At 34.2% G+C, this 11,051-nt stretch overlaps 1 long non-coding RNA gene across 1 annotated transcript; it reads right to left on the minus strand.

Moving 5' to 3' along the window:
• Positions 1-2,622: 2,622 nt before the first annotated feature.
• On the minus strand, positions 2,623-9,938 carry LOC120877281. Its single transcript, XR_005724310.1, has 2 exons — positions 9,901-9,938; positions 2,623-2,961 (listed from the first exon to the last, which is right to left on the minus strand). It is a non-coding gene; the product is annotated as an uncharacterized LOC120877281 (long non-coding RNA).
• Between the last annotated feature and the right edge of the window lie 1,113 nt (positions 9,939-11,051).

Here is an 11,051-nt window from a genome sequence, read left to right on the forward strand (position 1 = left end):
GTATTTGTTTACACATCCAATTAAAAATCTTTGGTAAATTAAACTAATCATGATTTTCTTGTCATATATTTTAAACCTTTACATTTATGACTTAGTATAACATCTATTTGTTCAATTATTCAAACTCCAACATTGCCATTTGGGTATTATAAATTGCAGAATTTTTTATTTTATTCAAATAAGTATAAAATTGCATGTAGCTAGAGATATCCCTATTGGCTGTATATATGTATAGGCTCAACAGCTTAATGTAATCCCTCTAAAGACTATAAAACTTTGCCTAGATATAAAAATTCAATAATGAGCATGTTTTATAAACTGAAATTGATGAAATAATAGATCTATGTAGAGTCTAGATACTTTGTAGCTTGTTACTTGAAAGTCAAATCCTTTTCCTTCCATAAAATATATTTCTTGATCACAAACGTCAATCCACTAAAAATATTCATGTATATAAAAATAATGCCACCAGAGTAGTGAGGAAAGAGAAGTACATAACAATCTGATGAATTTGGAAAAGTATAGCATCACCATCCCTAATTCCAATTCCAAGTAATATAGCTAATTATACAGCAGAAATTCATATACAAGGAATGTTTAAAAATTAAGCTGGTAAACTATTTTTATAGTGCCATTTAGTTTCCTCAATCAATTCTGAACTCTTCCATTAATAACTATGCTTATAAACATGTCTTTAAAATGATTGATAAAGTCAAAGTTCTTTTAAGACAGCATTTTACTACTTTTTTGTAACTTAGCTTGTGTTAAATTATGTTTAGTCACTTAATGATTCTCATGTTTTTCTTTTCTCAAGGAGTGATAAGGAGTGGAGAGCATTAAAAAAAAAAGCTCTCTTTATGGGCAGAAGACAGCCACCTACTGTGGGTCTATCGAGTGAGAGGCAAAGATATTAAATACATTGAATCCTATTCCATCCTTGAAGAATTTAAAACAGGGTAAATATTATCATAGAGATATAAGGTTCTATTGGAATAAAGAGGAGGAACCTTGCAGCTAATGGTTTTGATGACATACCTGAGTCAGAAATTACCAGATAGAAAAGGAGAGGAATGGCACTTACAGCAGAGGATCCAGAAACAACAACAAAGAAACATAAAGAAAATCTGGAAATGGCAAACATTCTGACAACATATGTCTGTGTTGGTGGTCGTTCAGGGTTATGGGGGAGGGACATGCACAGATGTCAGGAAATGACATGGAACCATCGCCTAGACTATGGTAACTTTATGACCTGGATAATGATCTCTTCAAAGTTCAGCAGACAAGTGAAGTAAATGTTTTGTTTCATTTTTCTAATTTCCAATAGATCACTGTGCACTGCAGACGTTGTGTATGCATGTTCAGTCATGTCCGACTCTTTGTGGCCCCACGGACTATAGCGCTCCATGCTCCTCTGTCCGTGGAATTTTCCAGGCAAGAATACTAGATTAGGGTGTCATTTCCTGCTCCAGGGATATTCCCGACTCAGAGATCAAACCTGCGTCTCTTGCATCCTCTGTGTTGGCAGGAGGATTCTTTACCACTGCGCAACCTAGGAAGCCACTGTAGACTTTGGGTGGAGAGAAAATTTGTTGGAATCTCCCTGGAGATTCAGTGGTTAAAACTCCATGCCTCCATTACAGGGGGCAAGGGTTCTTTAGGCCAGTTAGGAGACCGTGGCCTTGGGCCACACAGAAGAGAATTTATAGAAAGAATAGGAATGAAATGAATGCATGCAAGGATTTGAGAGTAATTTTATACTTTGTTATAAGCACTTTGCTGCTGCTTATAAGCACTTTACTCAAAAAAAGTAGCTAGTAAACGTTTTATTGACTGGATACAGAGACACTATAAGTACTTCAGTTTAGATTCTTACTTTCCCCTATTCAATTAAATTTTCTCATACAGCCAAGAGCTACATTCTTACCTCAGGAAGAAATGCTTTTTTTTTTTTTTTTCTCATCAAAGTTTTCCACCTCATTATCTAAAAATGACTCATCTTGTTAGGGTCACTCACATGCTAATACATCATTATGCTTGTCTTCATTTTCCCACATAGGACAGAATTTATTTCTCCTTCTTTGCTCTTTTTTGTATTACTTATACCTTCTGTTCTAGCTTTTATTCTTTTTGCTATATTTACTATCATAAAGAATCCTCCAGGGTGGGGATCATGCTGTGTTTGACCATCTGTGACACAGATTTCTTTGATCATAAACATGGGATAAATGTATACTGAAAATAACTGACTCAAACTCAACCTTAATTTTTATAATGTTATCTTTGAGTGATAAACTGCCATGTGATATGTTATAACACAGAATCCCTAGTCTATGATTCATATGGGCATATTCACCTTTATTCAATACTATACACAAAAGAGAAGCATACCTTTGAATTCCATCTATATATGTGAGATTTAATTTTTGTTCTCAAATATTTGCACGTACAAGCTTTCACATTTATTATAATATTATAATGAAGAGTTTTATCATAGCATCTAATTTTAGATTGATTTATTCAAGTTATCATTACTACTTACAGCAAACTGTTGGTCACATAGAGTTTTACTACATTTAAATAACATTATTTCAATGACTAAAATAGAACACTAGAATGAAGTTTACTCTTGATTAGACCATAGTTTATTGATAAGACTTTGAGTTATGAGTCCTAACAAGTTATTCTAACTGTACCTCCATTATATAGGCTATTTTGACATAAGACCTTGATTTTTTATTAATTGTCTTTAACATGTAGTCACCCATTATTTCATAAACACAACAATACTTTGTACATCAAAAATAGGATAATATTTTCCCATACATTACCATTACGATAGATTAGACTTTTCAAAAATGGCTGCAACAATATTTCTAGTCCCACACAATCTTCTAGAATCTTGCCCTTCTTCCATCAAAGGTTGGAGTCTAGGTTCCATTCACTTGACCTTGGAAGAGCCTGTTGAGGAAATAATGAAGTAGACTGGCTCTGTGTGACAGCCAAGTTTAGATATGATAGCAATAAAGCTTCTGTCTGGCTCTTGTGTTGGATACCTGCCCTGGGAATCCAGCCATCACGCTATGAGGAAGACCTGACCACGTGGGGAGGTCTGCATGTCTGAGCCCCCACCCAACAACTAGCGCCAACTGTCAGCTAAATGAGAGTATGTCACGTGGCTTAGAGATGGGCCTTCCTTGCCAAGCCCTAACCACGTTACAGATTTAGGAGCAAAATAAAATTTTTCTTGTTATTTGAGACTATGAAGGATTGTCAAAAAGGAATAGTCACATGAACAAAGGTAAGTAAAGTGTTTGTAAGAGGTACATTTTACATTATAGAGCATTTCCTTGGAATGTGAATGTGACCTCCGGAACAGCAGTGCTTGCTTGTTTGGTTGGCTTCTGCATTCTTGGTGCTTAGAACAGGACTTGGCTCAGAGTATTTAGCACATAAAGTAATAATAAATTTTTGATGAGATCTATATAAATCAAAATAATAAAGGCTTTTGGAAAACATGCAATTAAAAACTTTTGCAAAGTGAAATTTGTCAGAATGTTTTCCAAAGTTATGAAAATGTTACTACACTTAAGAATTAGCCAAAAAAAAAAAAAAATTTGGCACATTTAGAGCCATAAGAATCTCCATATATAGCACATACCCCGTTTCTCACATTCAAATGTTGTTTTGTTTCAAATATGCACTTATGTTGACCCTCAACAGTATGGCTAATTTGATATACCAATTTTTTATTTAGTTGTGTGTATTTATTCATTTAACATTTTACTAATACCAGAGATACAGGAATTTATTTAATATATCAATATGTATTTCATATGTTCTTTCAAATATCAGGTAATACCTGTAATTTTGATTCAAAATGTGCTATTATTTATCCCAAGGCAACGATTCTTCTGAATTCTTGATTTGTAATATACGTTGGAAGGTAGGTGCGTCTTTCTTAAGGTTTTCTCCTAGAGGAAAAGGTTTTTGCAGACATTATCCAGCCAAAGGTCCAGATTCAGCTGTGTGTTTTTCACTTTATTGACTTGATGCAAAGCATATCTTCTCTAAACAACACCAGGCTTTAGGGGAAATTTCCCTAATGTGAAAAAACGTTTTATTATTTACTCTGCATTATGATGCAGAACTCATTCCAAGTGTGATCGACAAGCAGGAACATTAACTAAATAGGCAGAAGCACATAAAAATCAGTGTGAGAAAAATTACTGAGTAAAAAGTCACTGAGTATAATATTATTAGGCATTTTATATTTCTGTACTATAAATTTACCTATAATGAATCTAACAAACCTCCCACAAAGATATTCCAGTATGTTCTAAAAAAATAGCAAAATTATTCATTGATTCTTGTCATTTATAATCACTGGGCTCAGTAAATTCAGAGGAAATTCTGTAATTTAAATATTTTTAAACTGAAATTTATTAAAATATCATAAACCATTATTCTATTTATAGAAATTATATATTGGGCAGAAAGAAATATTTATGAAATAATATAAAATCTTATTAATTAGAATTGGTTTTTACTTTATTCAAATAATTATCTAGATACAGGCAATACTTTAAAATTTGTCAAATGATGAGATCTGTGTTTTACAAAAACTAGAAATACTCTATAGTAAATGTTAAATTAAAGATTTCATAATGTTTCACTTTGAAACTATGTCCTTTGGGAAGTCTTTGGAATTAAAAATATAAAATAACATCAAAAGCCTAACACAAATGGATTTAGTTCTAACCCACTCCTCTTTTATATATTTTCCAAAGGTGGTCCAACAAAGAATTAAAATGAAGAGCCCTATTTTTCAAAGACAAATATTTAAGAACCTTACTCATATAGACATTGTATATCATAGATATTATATTTTAAGTTATTAATACAGTATTTCATATTGCATATAATGCATAAGTGATATTTTCATTTCATAGATGTATTAGATTTTTAAACACATAGGGTGCATCTTAAGCTAACAAATACCCCAAAGGATATAAAACAAAATGCTAATATCATGGAGTAAAGAATTACAAATTTATTGCCTCTTCTAATATTTATCTGAATTTATGAAAAGGATAAAGTAAAAGTGTACCACAGTCTATTATAGGGGACTATTAAATTGAAGAAAATTTCAATGATTCTTTTTTTGAAAATGTAGAACACCAAATAGCTAATGGGTTAGTAGTTTTCCAGACCAATAATTTACAGATAATAACATAAGTAATATTTTACTCATAAGTGTGAATAAGAAGGATAAAAACATATCCTCTTTCATTTTCCCAAAAGGATTCAACAATTGATTGAATCCTTCAAATTTATTTATTCTCATCTTGAATACTTCCTAAAATGTTAATACTAAATAGAAAGGCATCTGAGATTCACCTTCTGCTTATATTTTCTTACCCTGCTTTCCTTAAACTTTCTGCTTAGGAAACAATCCATGAGTTGTAGATCCCATTTGATTCCCATTTCGATACTTTTCTTTGTCTTTTTTTTTTTTTTTTCTGTTATATTTTCTGTCCAAAAATCCTCTCAATGCCATCTTCACTTGAACAAATTTGACTCAGAGACCTTAAAACTCAGTTCAAGGGTGTGCTGGGTGTCCCCAGGGCCACTGCCACTATTTCAGATTGGCTGGAAAGACTCACAGGAGACGGCAGATAGAGATATTCACCGCTAAGATTTATTAGAGCAATGGAGTTAGACTACATGGCTGCATCATATGCGGAAATGGCACAGTGCCTGAAGGAGTCCAGGTTTTTTCTGTCTTTCCAACCCATGAGGTGGCACAGAGAGTCCTCTTCTTCAAATAACAAAATGCCCGAACATTTGTGTGTTGTTTCTACTCAGAGAAGCCCATGAGTGATCTAGCTGGGGGGCTGGTCATGCAGGCACACTCTGCCTAGCATGTATTAATATTCAAGACTCTCAGATGGGAAAAAACGTGTTCAGCATAAAGCATATGGTTTGCATAGTCTAGGCAGAGTGAACTTTCATTTGTTAACTACTGACTGGGGGCCAAGTTTCCACATGCCAATCAAGGGCCAGTCTTTTCAATCAGGCCTTTCTAAAGATGACATCTCAGATTTGTTATGATAAGTCTTGTCTGCACATGAAGTAACCCCCCTAAAGATTTAATTCTGATTCCTGGAGAGGTAGATGCTGATCTTCAGTGCTCTCTCTGGATATCTCAGTATTTCCTACTTTGGAGTACCATTACATCTAGCTGTCTCCCCCATGCTACTCCTGATAACTTTTTACATGAAGCCTAGAAAATACTAAGCACTTTAAAAAAAGTGCTTAGTAAAGAAAATGTAAATAATTCATGTTGGCTCAGATGGTAAAGAAACTACCTGCAATATAGGAGACCCGGCTTCAATCCCTGGATCAGAAAGATACCCAAGAGAAGGGAATGGTTACCCACTCCAGGATTCTTGCCTGGAGAATTCCATAGACAGAGAAGCCTGGCATGCTGCAGTCCATAGGGTCACACAGAGTTGGGCGTGACTGAGCACCTAACATTACTACTAAGTCCCTTTACTTTAAAGTTAATGCCTGTATAGTTCATCCCCTTTCTCTTCTGAACAATTTATTCCTAATATTAAGTAAGGCTGGATAAATATATGTCCATGTATCAGGTGGAAAGGAGGCTGGCTGAGCTATGGTGCCCTCAAGCACATAGTTGGAAGTAAGGAAGGATTCCACAGGGTAGGAAAACTTGCACAAGATGTTGGAGCCCAACTATGATGAGGTATTCCTATGGAGAGGAAACCTGACAGGTAGTGTCCTAGCCTAGAGGGGTGACTAGGGCAGCCAGGCAAGGGGGGGAATGCTGGGGGTGTGCGGGGGCAGGGTCCAAGAGAGGATTTGGGATCTTGGGGCTGGGGTAGAGGGGACCACATGTGGTAGTGGGTGTGGGTAGGCAGTGGCAGCAGTGTCTGGTAGAAACTATTGGAAGAAAAAATAGGGAAAGAGTGGCAGAAAAGCATGATTAGCTCCATGAAGGAGGATCAATAAAACAAATAAATATACCTAGGATAATGAGAGATAGGACTCATTGTCAGAGAAAGGCACTCCAACCATGAAAAGGAAGATAACAAGAAAGCTGGGTTAGGAGTTCAGAATGAACTCGTATTTTTTTAAATAGGATAGAGACAGAGGGAGAAAGATTTACATGTATATATTTACATGAGAATCTTAAATACTTTTAAATGTTCTTTAACCAAATAGTCCACTGATTATTTTGGTAAAAACATACTCCTCTGTTAGGGAGAGAGAAGTTATTAAGGAAATAGAATATGAGTGCCAGTGAAATGTATTAGGGCTCTTGATCGCTAATGGGTTCTTAAAGTCTTTTATTTTCCCTCTTTCAAGAGTAAGTCACTGCATCTAAGAGAACTAGAAGTGAAATTAGAGGTCTGGAAGAGATATAAGTGTTCAAATGTTTAATATAAAAAAAATAAACTTGTAGAACCAGAATCATAAACTTGGGTGTTCCGTTAAGTCTCATTATCTTCTGCCCATAAAGCTTACTAGGACATCTGTCTGAACACACCTGTGGGGAGGGTAGCTTCTTTCCCTGAATAAGTTTTCCTTCCCTGCTTTTCATACTTATTCCCCCAATCACTGGTCTCACAGTTGGCAGCACATATCTTTTTCTCCTTAGTTTTCCGTGTTCAACATTCAAATAATCATATATGTAGTACAATTTTTTCTCATAATTTGTCTTATGTCCACCCTTCACTTACTTTTTATTGTATACTTTATTTGGAGTAGCTAGGGTATTTTTTTTTTTTCTGTTTGTCTTTTCTAACTTTCTCCTGCATGTAGCTATAATAAAATAAACATTTTTGTTATTTTCTCCTTAAAACAGTGATAGAACTAGACACAGTCAAAAAGTGTTGAAAAATCTTTTCAAACTTTCTCCTCTAATTTTGCAGTTTCTTTTCCATGCAAGCAATATCTACTTCCCTCACCGTAACTTCACCTCTCATCATGCATTATCCAAACAGTTTCATATTTCATGTTTTAAATGTGTTTATATATCATAAAATATATTTTAAATATGTATGTAATTCTTCATGCCTCCTTCTTACCATGAAATCTTCTGCTAGGGTAGAAAGGTAAGCTTTCCAAAATACACTATCTGGAGTAGATTTCATATTTCCAAAAAAAATAATACTGAAAATTAGACACCTATAGATGAAAATATAAAGGCAGTTACTTTATAAAGCATTTCAATCTTGCCACCCTCCCCAAATCTATACTCATAGACCTCTTTAAAGTCCGTAGGAGTTCTGCCCCAACAAAGGCTTCATGCAAGGGGAAAAGAAAAAGAATTTAAACATGAATAAGTAGAACAAACTTTAATAAGCTCTCTCAATAAGTGTTTACCTGAGGGACTGGAACAGCTGCAATGTAGCAACCTGTTTAATAACACTCTATTAAATAGTCTATTTAAATTAAAATCCAATGCAGGCTAAGTTGTAAACAAACAATATTTACATAATATCAATTTCTAAAAGTAGGGTAATATAGGGATCTCCTATTAACCAAATTTTTTAAAATATTGTATTGTTCTTCTTTTCTTTTCATTCTAATATTTTGAATGATTTATTAAAGCCAACTCCATAATTGTATATAGAAATAATGAAGCAAATATACTTTGTGTAGCAAAGTGGCTTGCTGGAGCATATCAAGTAGTTTTAAAGAAAGTAAACAAATTAATTGCCAATTTTCTCACAGAATGTGGTTTCTTAAATGATGAAAACCTTATAAGACTTTTTTAAGATTTTCAACAGCCATGAACTACTGAAGACTAATTTATCTTCTTTGCCAATGTTAGTAGCATATGCAAGAATTTACTTTTCTCCAGTTTCAGAAAAATGAGGCTTTTGTTTTTCTGGAAACTTCACTGCTTCTTTCTCATTTGTAGTCACAATTCTCAGTTTATGGCACTGGAATTATTCCATAGCAATTAATCCAAAGTTATAAATATGATAATGAGTCCAAGAAGTAAATTTATAGGTTTCTTCTTATCTTCCCTCTTTTTCCATCTTTAACAAACAGTTTCTTAGAATAACAGGGAAAATACTCTGAAGTGAAACTAACAAGCACGGTTGTGTTTGAATGGAAAGAGATTTCCATGCTCTTCTTTTCCATCCAGATATCAAGCTCCAGCTGAGGGCAAGCTGCTCTTGAACAGCTTGGGTCATGCTAATGTCCAACTTGGTGTCTTGCATATCTTAAGTGACCTGTAATAACACCATGCTAAAACTGATTTTTTCCCTCTAATTTGTTCTCTGCTTCTTCAATCATAGGAACTACGTGTGCATCACCATTCCTGAGATCATGAATATTTTAACAACAAAAGTATATTCTGTATATTAAAACAACATTGTGTTCCTTCTTAATGATGGCCATCCCATGAGCCAGGATTGAAGCTATAATATGAGGGTTAGATTTTGTATATCTATGTTCAAAATTTGCTACCTTTTTGGAGTTCCAATCACATGGAATGTGATGGAGTCTCAGGGCAGCACTGCAGGAACTTGGAAAGTCTAGTCCATTTTTATCAGATAAAATATATTTAAGATTTTCTGTATATGAGGAATAAAGCTTCTGAAATGGGTTATTTTTAATGGGAGATGTTCAAAGTCTAAAACCTAAAAAGGGGACAATCCTTTGAAAAGGACTTTGAAGAGGACTTTGATGGTACTAATAAAGGGGAATAGAAGTTAAGCTCAGGTTGCCAACTTATCTTTTTAATAGTGCTCCAAAAAAAGGCAGAGGGTCATTGCCCTTTCCTTGATGACCATATTCTAGGGACACTGTGAGGTATTTGAAACCTCAAGTATATTTTAGACATTTAACTAGCTTTACCTGTGCTGTGACTTTCTCATGTCCCCTGGGTCTTCGTAGTGTGTCAGGCTTTATTTCTCTGAGGAATAAAGGCCAGGGAGAGAGAGCATTAAAGAGAGACAGTGCTTTTGTATATCTTCCACTGAATCAAGAATCTGAACAAAATCATCACTGGAAAAGTACCTGGGCTAAACACAAAATAATATAGAACCCAGAAGTTAATACAAATGAACTATGTATTTTATATGGAATCATAATTTTTGTGAAATGTTTGTAATTTCTGATCAAATGTTTGAAGGTGAAAACATTGATTTTGTTTCTTAATATTTAACCCTAAAACAAATGCGTTACTTTAAGAAAAATAATTGATATGTGAAATTTGAAGTTGCTAGACCTTAAGATCTAACTCACAAAATTTCAATTATGTGCCAAAGGTTTTGCTTATTTTTCCTGTTTATTGAATTTCTTTCTTAATCCAGGACTTTTTTTTCTAATAGGAGTATACTATATTAAAATAATCTAATACAGGGTTATTTGGAAATGGGTAAAGGTGGTCAGAAGGTACAGACTTCCAGTTATAAGATAAGTCCTGGGATGTAATGTACAGCATGATGACCACAGTTAATAATACTGTAACATATATTTAAAAGTTGCAACAACACAAATATTGTATATTTGAGAGTTACCAGAACAAGAAAAAAAAAAAAAAAACACTGTAACAACATGTGGTGATGGACACAAACTAAATTTAAAATTTTATTGTGGAGATAATTTTACAATATATACATATATCATATTATATATATCAATCATGGTGTACACCTAAAACTAATATAACATATATGTCAATTATACGTCAACAAAAACATTGCATGCTCAGTCATTTCAGTCCTGTCAATTCTTTGTGACCCTATGGAATGTGGCCCACCAGGCTCCTCTGTCCTTGGAATTTTCCAGGCAAGAATACTGGAGTGGGTTGCCATTTCCTTCTCCAGAGGATCTTCCTGATGCAGGGATCGAACCTGAGTCTCCTGCACTGCAGGCAGATTCTTTACCATTCAACCACCTGGGAAAGAAAACATTAGAATTACCGAATACAAACTCTTACAATGGGTTGTCAGATAAGAGGTTATAAGAACGTAGTTAGATATATTAATTTAGATATTACAATT

The sequence above is a fragment of the Oryx dammah genome, unplaced genomic scaffold, assembly GCF_014754425.2.
Source record: "Oryx dammah isolate SB20612 unplaced genomic scaffold, SCBI_Odam_1.1 HiC_scaffold_18, whole genome shotgun sequence".
Taxonomy (NCBI): domain Eukaryota; kingdom Metazoa; phylum Chordata; class Mammalia; order Artiodactyla; family Bovidae; genus Oryx; species Oryx dammah.